This window comes from Camarhynchus parvulus, unplaced genomic scaffold, assembly GCF_901933205.1.
Source record: "Camarhynchus parvulus unplaced genomic scaffold, STF_HiC, whole genome shotgun sequence".
NCBI lineage: Eukaryota > Metazoa > Chordata > Aves > Passeriformes > Thraupidae > Camarhynchus > Camarhynchus parvulus.
The window spans coordinates 139841-148653 of NW_022148336.1; positions in this window are offsets into that span (position 1 = coordinate 139841).

Here is an 8813-nt window from a genome sequence, read left to right on the forward strand (position 1 = left end):
CCTCAAAGATCATCCAGTTTTGCTTGATGCCTCCTGAAGAAATGAGTGGTGGCTGTTGGTGAGATTTTTTGGGGTCTAAAGTCAACAAGACTGCTCTGCCCAATGAATTTCCAATGTTGGTCTGCATTCTAATGGATGTTCCTTCCCCTGCATTCATCAGGGTGCCTGTGGGGAACAAGGAGGATGTGGACACCACTAGCCAGATGTCTTCCCAATGTGGATCACTTGGAACATGGGTAAACAGGTCTCTGCCCAGTGTGGTTCAGCAGGAAAATTGGTCAATGTATCTTTTTCCAGTGTAGACCACTGGGTCTCTGCCCAGTGGGGGTCACCGTGGATCATCCAATATTTGTCCTCTGATGGGTGATAAAGTTGGACAAAGCTCTTCCCACAGGGCACTTGCAGAGCTTCCCTTACATGTGGGACCACTGGTGTGAGGTCAAGGCATCACTCTGGGTGATGAGGAGGGAGCTCTAGTTGAAGTTCTTCCCACTTGGGACACTCACAGGGCCATTCCCCAGTACGGACCTTCTGGTGGCAGAGGAGGTGAGAGCAGTCACTGAAGCTCTTCCCACATTCCAAACACCTATAGAGCCATTTCCCTGTGTGGATCTTCTGGTGGAGGATCAGGGTGGAGCTCTGAGTGAAGCTCTTCCCACATTCCTCACACTCATAGGGCCATTTCCCTGTGTGCACCCACTGGTGGATGAGGAGGAGGGTTTCTCTTTGGTGTGAATATGCTGCTGGACCCCCAGGTCAGAGCTCTGGCTGAAGTTCTGGCTGCCTTGCAAGTGCAGGGTAGGAATTTCCTCCTCAGAGCACCCTGGGCTGAGTTTGCAGCCCCACCTCGTGTGAGATCTCTGGGGCTTTTCCTCCCTGTTGATTTTCTGCGCCGTGAAGCTACTCAAAACAGCCTCTTCCACGAGGTTCTGATGCAGGGAGTTGTTCTCCCTAGTCTCTGTCTACAGCTCATAGCCTGGGGAAGGAAGGACAAGGAGAGGATGGTGTTTTCCTCCATGGCAGAGGGAAGGGGAAGGAGATCCCTCCATCCGTCCCCAACAGGACAGCATCGGCAGCGGGGTTGTCCTGCAGCCCAGGGCAATTTTCAGCTAAAAGATAGAGCAGGGGAAAGGGGCAGTGACTTCCTACTGACCTGCCTGGGTGTCCTGGGGCATCTTCCTCTATCGCAGTCAGGCTCACTGCAACCCCGAGTCCAGTCCAGCTGGGGGCAATGTGGCAAAACAGAGGGACGGGAACGATGGATTTGCCTGAAAAATAGAGCACTTTAACAACAAAATAACAAACACAGAAACCACAGGATCTGAGGGGTAAGATCCAGTGATGGGGGGGTGTGGTGAACATAACAATATAGAGGGGTATTCTTAGGGCAGGGGTCCAATCAGCAGCACAAACTCGGAACATGACCTTATATGTGACAGGTCCTGAACCAACTGAGAACAAGAACACGACTTAATATAGAATAGTTCCATTAACATACCATCAACATACTAACTCCCATGATCACACTCTTCTCACCATGACCTGACCTGATAGCTCTCTTTCAGTATCCTGTTTCCCATGGTCTAGGGTTCATGCCTCCTGTATATGCCACTGAGACTAAACCACTATTCATCCTAGCTGGTTGCATTCCTACATTCCTCTTCCTTGCAGCCTCCTCCTCCATCTGGCCAAGTTTTGGAATAAGAAATCCTTTCCTGGGAGGATAAACAAGGTGTGAGCATGTTGGGCTGGAGGTTCCTCCTCCCAAGTCTATCTCTAGAAGTCACTGGGCATCTTGGGCCCATAGAGATTTTCAAAACACCAAGATTCAGCCCAAAACCCATCTCTGATCTCTGCACTTTGAGGTTCTTGGGGATCCCCCTGCCTGAGCTGCTGAAGGTCCCACGTGTATTAGGGGTTCCCGTCTCAAGCCTGCTAGCAGTCCCAGGAATTGTCCCTCTTCAGACTCCCCCTTTTTCCAGCCTACACTTCAGGGAGCTCTGTGCCCCTCTGCGCTGTTGGGCTCCCTCCTCTCCCGGCCCCCCATTCCGAGTTCTGGGCTGCCCGGGGCTCTCCCCTATCCATATTACCCCCACCTCCAGTCTGCCAGAGGTCCCACAGTTCCAGTATTGCCCATTTCCATTTCCCCCACTCCAGGGGTCCCAGGCTTTCCCACATTCGGCTCTCCCAGGGAGTCCCCAAAACCAGCGTTCCACACCCCTGGCCAGCACCGGGCAATTGCCAGCAGCAGCCACGGGATGCCCCCCAAAAACAACACTCCTGCTGACTGCCCAAGATATCTGAGACAAGCTCCCTCTCCCTGGTCACCTGAGGGATGTGAAGGGCCAATCATCCTGGGGCAGAGGGGCTGCAGTTTCAGTAAATGGTGAATGCACCTGATACCTCCTCTCCCCTCTCCTCTTCCTCCTCCCACTTCCTCCTCCTCTTCCTCCTCCTCTATCCCTTTGTCTGTGGGCCAGGAGCTCTCAGGTCAGTGGGGGAGCTGGACATGATGGGAAAATGGGGGAAGAGGGGGGAAATATGGGGGGGATCCCCAAAAGGAGCAAGAGAGAGGGTAGGCCACCCCCAAACAGATCAGAGGGGAACTGGGGCTGTGGAGGGGATATAAGAGGTGATGGGTCAGTGCAAACATGCTCTTATGTGGGTTCCTTCGTGTTCCTCATCACTTAATCCCTGGAGAGGTTCCGGGGGCCTCCGAGGGGGTAGATCCACTCTGGGGGTTTCCCAAACCTCCATCCATTGGGGGAGTTCCCCCCACTCAGCAGCCAGTGCTGTGGCAGGCACGTAGCAGAGTGGGGTGTGAAAAAGGGGGCAGGGGTGGCCTCTTGAGCTCCCAACCTGCTGTGGGGTGCAGGGGGTTGCTGGGGGTTGAGGTGCCACTGACCTGCCTCTCTGCCCATAGAGGGGTCTTTAGTGGATGGGAAAGGCCCAGTGCCACTCCCTGAAGGACCCTGAGCCGGTGAGGTTCATCGACAGGAACATCTACACCAAGGAGCAGCTCGGGCACAGTGGCAGGGACACCTCCCTCTGCCTTCGCTGCCTACCAGCACCAGCACATGGGGAACGACCTTTACAAGTGTGGGAAACGAGGAAAGAGGTTTTGGAGCAGCTCAGATTTCGTGAAGCATCAGTGGACACACTCAGGGAAGAGTCTGTCCACCCTTCCCCAAGCCAAAGCATGATCTGAGAAATGCTATTTAGGCCGTGGCCTTGATGATCAAACCCTGGGCTCAGCTCCTTTGGCGATTACCACAAGCACTATCTGCTCCAGGGACTGGTGCTGTCCAAAAAGCTCCTGCTTATTAACTAACAGCCTTGGAAACTTTTTTTTTTTTCGCTTGAATAACATCCCAAATGGGGTCATATTTTAGTTCTCAACCTTTCCCAGAAAGTCGTTGGCCTGAGCTTGGGCCGGGATGGAAAATGTCTGTGAATAAAGCCCATCCCTTGGGCCCTATAAACAGCAGCCCTGAGTGAGCGAGACCCTTGAGTTACAGTACAAGCTGGCTTGTACTGGGCAATTTCACCCAATCACACCTGCACCCTAAGCTGCAGACATCTCACTTCTCAGAGAACTGAGAGGTGTTAAGATCAGACCAATGAGCAGTTTAGACTGGGGCATTTTCAAACCCCCTGTATAAAGCTGGGTTCAGACAATAAAGTTCTCTCTATTATTGCCACTTGCAACTGTGAAGTGTGTCTCTGTCTCTGACCACCGACTCCACGTTACACCCTTGGAACTCTCCTGGGCTGCAGCAGCTGCGACAGCAACCTCCCTGTGCTGGGGCCTCTGTGAGCTGGGAACTCTCCTGTTTGCTGCACTTGGGGCACCCCCAATGGTCCTGGGCTGAGCCCCCCACTCCTCCTCCAGGCTCTGCCCTGCACCTGGTGGGAGGATGCAAAGGCAACTGAAGGGAGAGTTCTACTGGATTCCAGGGGAATTTCCCACAGGGACCTCGTACAGACTCCTTCGGTCCCTACGTGTGTGACGCTGAATATGCCACAGCAAATGTCCTGGGAATGCTGCTCTCCTGGAGTCAGAGTACTTAGGATATGTAAGTCAATCGGGCCTGTGGGTATGTTCCTGTTGTGGTGTAATAAATTCTATGTGAAGTTAGTGATTAAGTTTCAGTTAAGTGCTATTAAATTTAAGTTAAGTGCTATTTGGCTTTTAAGCCTAAACTGTTGAAATCCAGGCTCAGTTCTGCACAGGTGTCAACTCTGACCCTTGTGACTCAACAGTGGCGTCTTCCATATTCCCTTTTATCCCTACCTTTTTCTATCCTTTTCTCTCACCCGCTCCTCTGTCCCATCCCCCCGCCCCGCCTCCAGCATCCAGTAAAATCTTTTTGGGTTTATTTCAGTTTGGATTGATTAATTTTTGATTTTTGCTGTTTCTCAGAGTGCTTTAAGCATCCAGTAAGTGGCAGAGCGAACCTTGCCAAGGAACTTTGTTGTAGGGTCATTTTTTTATGAGGTCTGTTTTTGCTGATGGGCTTCCTAGTGATTCTTTAAGTGACCTTAAAACATTGGAGCCCAAGAGAACAGCTCTGCAAACATACAAGGCAGTGCAGGAGGGGCAGGAGCTGCTCCATGCAGCAGTCGTATTGGTTGTGGGGGGAGGAGGAGAAGGGATGGAGAAGGAGGGATGAAGAAGGAGCAAGAGAAAGGATGGACAAAGAAGGAGAAAAAAAAGCATGATTAAGAAGGAGAAAGAGGAGGAGTAGGGAGAGACAAGGAGGAGGAAGAGGGAAAAGGAGTCATCTTGCAGTGGTCGCTGTTTCTGCAGCCCAGCTCGCCCCTGTGTTTTTCCCTCCCTGTGTTTCACAGGTAACTGGGTAAGAGGAGCTCAGCCCAAATATCTTGGGGCATCCCTGGGACTCTTTTTTGGGCAGAATAGGATATTTTCAACTTGCAGGACTTCAAAGCTGAGCTGCAAATGCTCGTTAATGGGATACTGGGGTTCCCCGGCAGAGTCCCTGCGGTGGGTGGTGCAGTGCGGGGTTCCCGGAGCCCATGTGGAAGCACTGAGGGGTGCTGGCAAGGACAGCAGTATTGGAGACCCTGGGGAGAGCCAGGCTAGGGGGAAACGCGGAATTCTGGAATGGGGAGAGGGGCCAGACTGGTGCTGGGAGACCCCCAGAAGGTTGGAGGGGCAGGAGAAAGAGGGAGGAGCCCCAGGGCCCTGAAACCAGAATCCTAAGAGGGAGGACCCAAGACAGTCTTGATAGGAGAGATAACCAACGTAGGAGGGAAGCCAGGATCCCCAACAGCACAGAGAAGGAGGATCCCTGGCACACAGTCAGGAGAGAAAGAACCCCTGGGATGCCCCAAACCCTGGGCATTCATAAGCTGGACCTTGGAGAAGGGGAACCACCTGGACCCATTGTACCTCCAAGCAGCCCAGAGAAGGGGAACCTCAAAAACCCCAAAGTGGGAAGACCATAGAGGGAAGACACCTGAAATTGCCAGGAACACACGCAGTCTGAAGAGGCTGGGGACCCTGTAGAGATCTAATTTTAAATACATGCAGGACCCCCAGCATCCTGTATAGGGGACACCCCCAGAACCCCAAAGTCAGGAGACCATAGAAAGGTCTTTGTACCAGTGGGCACATTACAGCCTCGCAAAGGCAAAAGACCCTGAGAGATGTCACAGTGCATACGTGTAGCACAGATGCTGAAAAGTGGCAAAGCTGAATAACCTCGCTCAGCTTCAGTCCTGTGCAGATCACAGAAGGCGAAGAATGAAGCAGCAGAGCAATGGGCTTTTGTACCCACTGAAGGGAATTGCAAAAATCCAGCAGCTGCTCATTCACAAGCACAGTCAGCTGTGTGTGCTCTTGCTTCTTGTAAAACTCACTGGTGCCCCTCCTTTTCCTATAGGAGGGGTTTTTGGTCTGCATCTTGTTTTGGAGGTTTCTGTTGGCACAGGATGCCTGGTGAGTTCTGGAGATGGATTTGGACAGGAGGAAACCCCAACCCAACACTGTCACACCTTGTTACACAACAGTCCCATACCTTGTTTTCCCCCAAAACCAGGATTTGTCATTTCTAAGCTTTGACTGGATGGAGAAGGACGCTGTAAGAAAGAGGAAGATGCCCCAGGACGCTGAGGCAGGTGAGGAGGAAGCCAGTGCCCCTTTCCCCCTCTCCTCTGCTCCATCTCCCAGCCCAGTATTGCCCCTGGCTGCAGGACAACCTTGCTGCCGACACCATCCTGATGGATTTGGGGGAAGTCCTTCCCCTTCCCTCTGGCACAGAAGCAAATTCCATCCTCTCCTTGTCCTTCCTCTCCTCAGGCACTGAGCTGCAGGCAGAGACCAGGGTGGAGAAATCCCCCTGGCAAAACATTGTGGAAGAGGCTGTTTTGAGCGCCTCCACAGCACAGGAGTCCAACGGGGAGGAAAAACCTCAGAGATATCCCATGAGGAAGGGCTCCAAATCCAGCCCAGGGTGCTCCAAGGAGGAAAAACCCACCCTGTGCTAGGAAGGCACCTGGAGCTTCAGCCAGAACTCAGACCTGGTGGTCTACAAGCAGCATCATATGGGTGAGAAGCACTACAGGTGCTTGGAATGTGGGAAAGACCTTCAGCCAGAGATCCCATCTGATCTGCCACCGGAAGATCCACAGTAAGGAATGGCCCTACAAGTGTCCTGAGTGTGGGAAGAGTTTTCAGAGGCGCTCCCATCTGGCCAGGTGTGAGCAAACACACACAGGGGAGAGGCCCTTCTGCTGCCCCGACTGTGGGAAGGGCTTCAAACACAGCTCCACTCTCATCACGCACCAGCGCATCCACACCAGGGAGAGGCCCTACGAGTGTCCTGAGCATGGGAAGAGCTTCTCCTACAGCTCTGCCTTGATTTCACCCCAATGGACCCATGAGTAGGGGAAGCCCTACAAGTGCCCTGACTACAGGAAGAGTTTTATCTCCTGCTCCAACTTCATCACCCACTAGAGGACCCAAGCTGCATTATCCACAGTGACCCATATTGTGAAAAAACATGGTGATCCACATTCCTGGTGATCCATGTTGGGTGAAAACCTGGTGACCTATGTTCCACATGATCCACATTGGGAAGACACCTGGCTGGTGGTCTTTGGGCACCTGGATGAACGCAGGGGAAAACTTCTATCAGGATGGGGACTGACATTGGTAATTGAAGCATTGAGGCCTGAACAGCAGTCCCTGCACCAAAGTTGATCTCCAGATGAACCTTCCAACCAAATATTATATGATACTTGCATCTGCTAATTAGTGAAATATCAATGATCATTAGTGAAATATGTAATGTGATAAAAGTATATTTATCTTTCCATGTTTAGGGGACAGTCAAAGCAATGAAATCAGATATGTGGCCTTGTTTGGAGGTACATCATCAAAGCCAGCTCCCTTGGTTCCTTCTTGAGCCCTGACCAGGTTTTGGGTGGAACCCAAATGTTGTGGGTTGATGCTGGCCAGATGCCACGCACCCACAAAAGCCACTTACTCACTCCCCTCCACAGATGGACAGGGGAGAGGAAATATGTAACAAAGGGTTCATGGGTTTAGATAAGCACCGGGAGAGTCATCCCTCACCAAGCACCATCACAGGTAAAACAGGCTCAGTTTTGAGATATGAAATGAACTAACAGAATCAGAGCAGGATAATAAATAAAGTAAGCCCTTAAAACCACCTTCCCCCCAGCCTTCCCTCCTTCCCAGCTCTATCCCAGCAGCACAAGGAGACAGGGAATAGGGGTTACAGTCAGTTCATCATCTGTGGCTTCTCCCCCTGCTCAGGGAGAGGAGTTGTTCCTCTGCTGCGCTGTGGGGTCCCTACCACAGGAGACAGTTCTCCATAAACTTCTCTGGAGTGAGTCCATCCCATGGGCAACAGCTGTGTGCAAACTGCTGCAACATGAGTCCATCACAGGGGCAACAGTCCTGCCCAAACTGCTGCAATGTGGGTCACCTTTCCATGGGGTCAGTCATTCAAGGATCTTTATTAATCACTATAGGCAATCTTTTGGACTAATTATTTGGTGCATTACTTATCCTTTTTTAATTCTTTGCTCTTTTGAACTATAGAAAATTATGCTTATTTCTTAAAGTTGTGTCTTTTGTGCTGAGTCAGTGGTCACTGTCTGCCCCTGCCAGAATTCCCTTTGACCCAGTCAGAACTGATTTCACGCAGTTGCTGGATTGGGCTTTCCTTGTGGCCTATAAATTCTGCAATCTTTGTGTCCAGTCTCAGCGATCCATTCTCTTCCCCCAGCTTTGTTAACCTCCCCCAGGCCTGAGATAACACCTGGACAATTGTCCCACCCTGATCTTACCTACAGTCCAAGTGCCAGGTATCCACTGAGGAATATCAGAATATCAGGGGAGGTCAGGAGGAGAGGGGGGAGGGAGGATTCAGTGGTCATTGGAGGTGGCAACTGCCATTGTGTCCATAACTTGGGGTGAGCTTCGTTTGACCGGTGATGTGCACATCAGCAGTTGCTTCTTTACACACTTTGCCACAGTGGGAATTTTTGTGGGCATGCATTTCCCAGCATGTGCCACCCAGATGTCACCTCTGCCAGGCCTGGAGTCAGCACCTTCCTGTTACTCCTTTGTGTGCTCATCTCATGGCAAAGCCCTTCTGTGGCCTTGGCAGTGTTTGAGATGGGCAGCTCTGCTCCTCGGGTCCTTACACAGCCTGATCCATCACCCACCCACGAGTGACCTGAGTGTTGGAGGAGATTCAGTGACCGCTCCAACCTCAGCTCCCACCCAAGGATTCATCATGGCAAGAGACTGGTCTCCT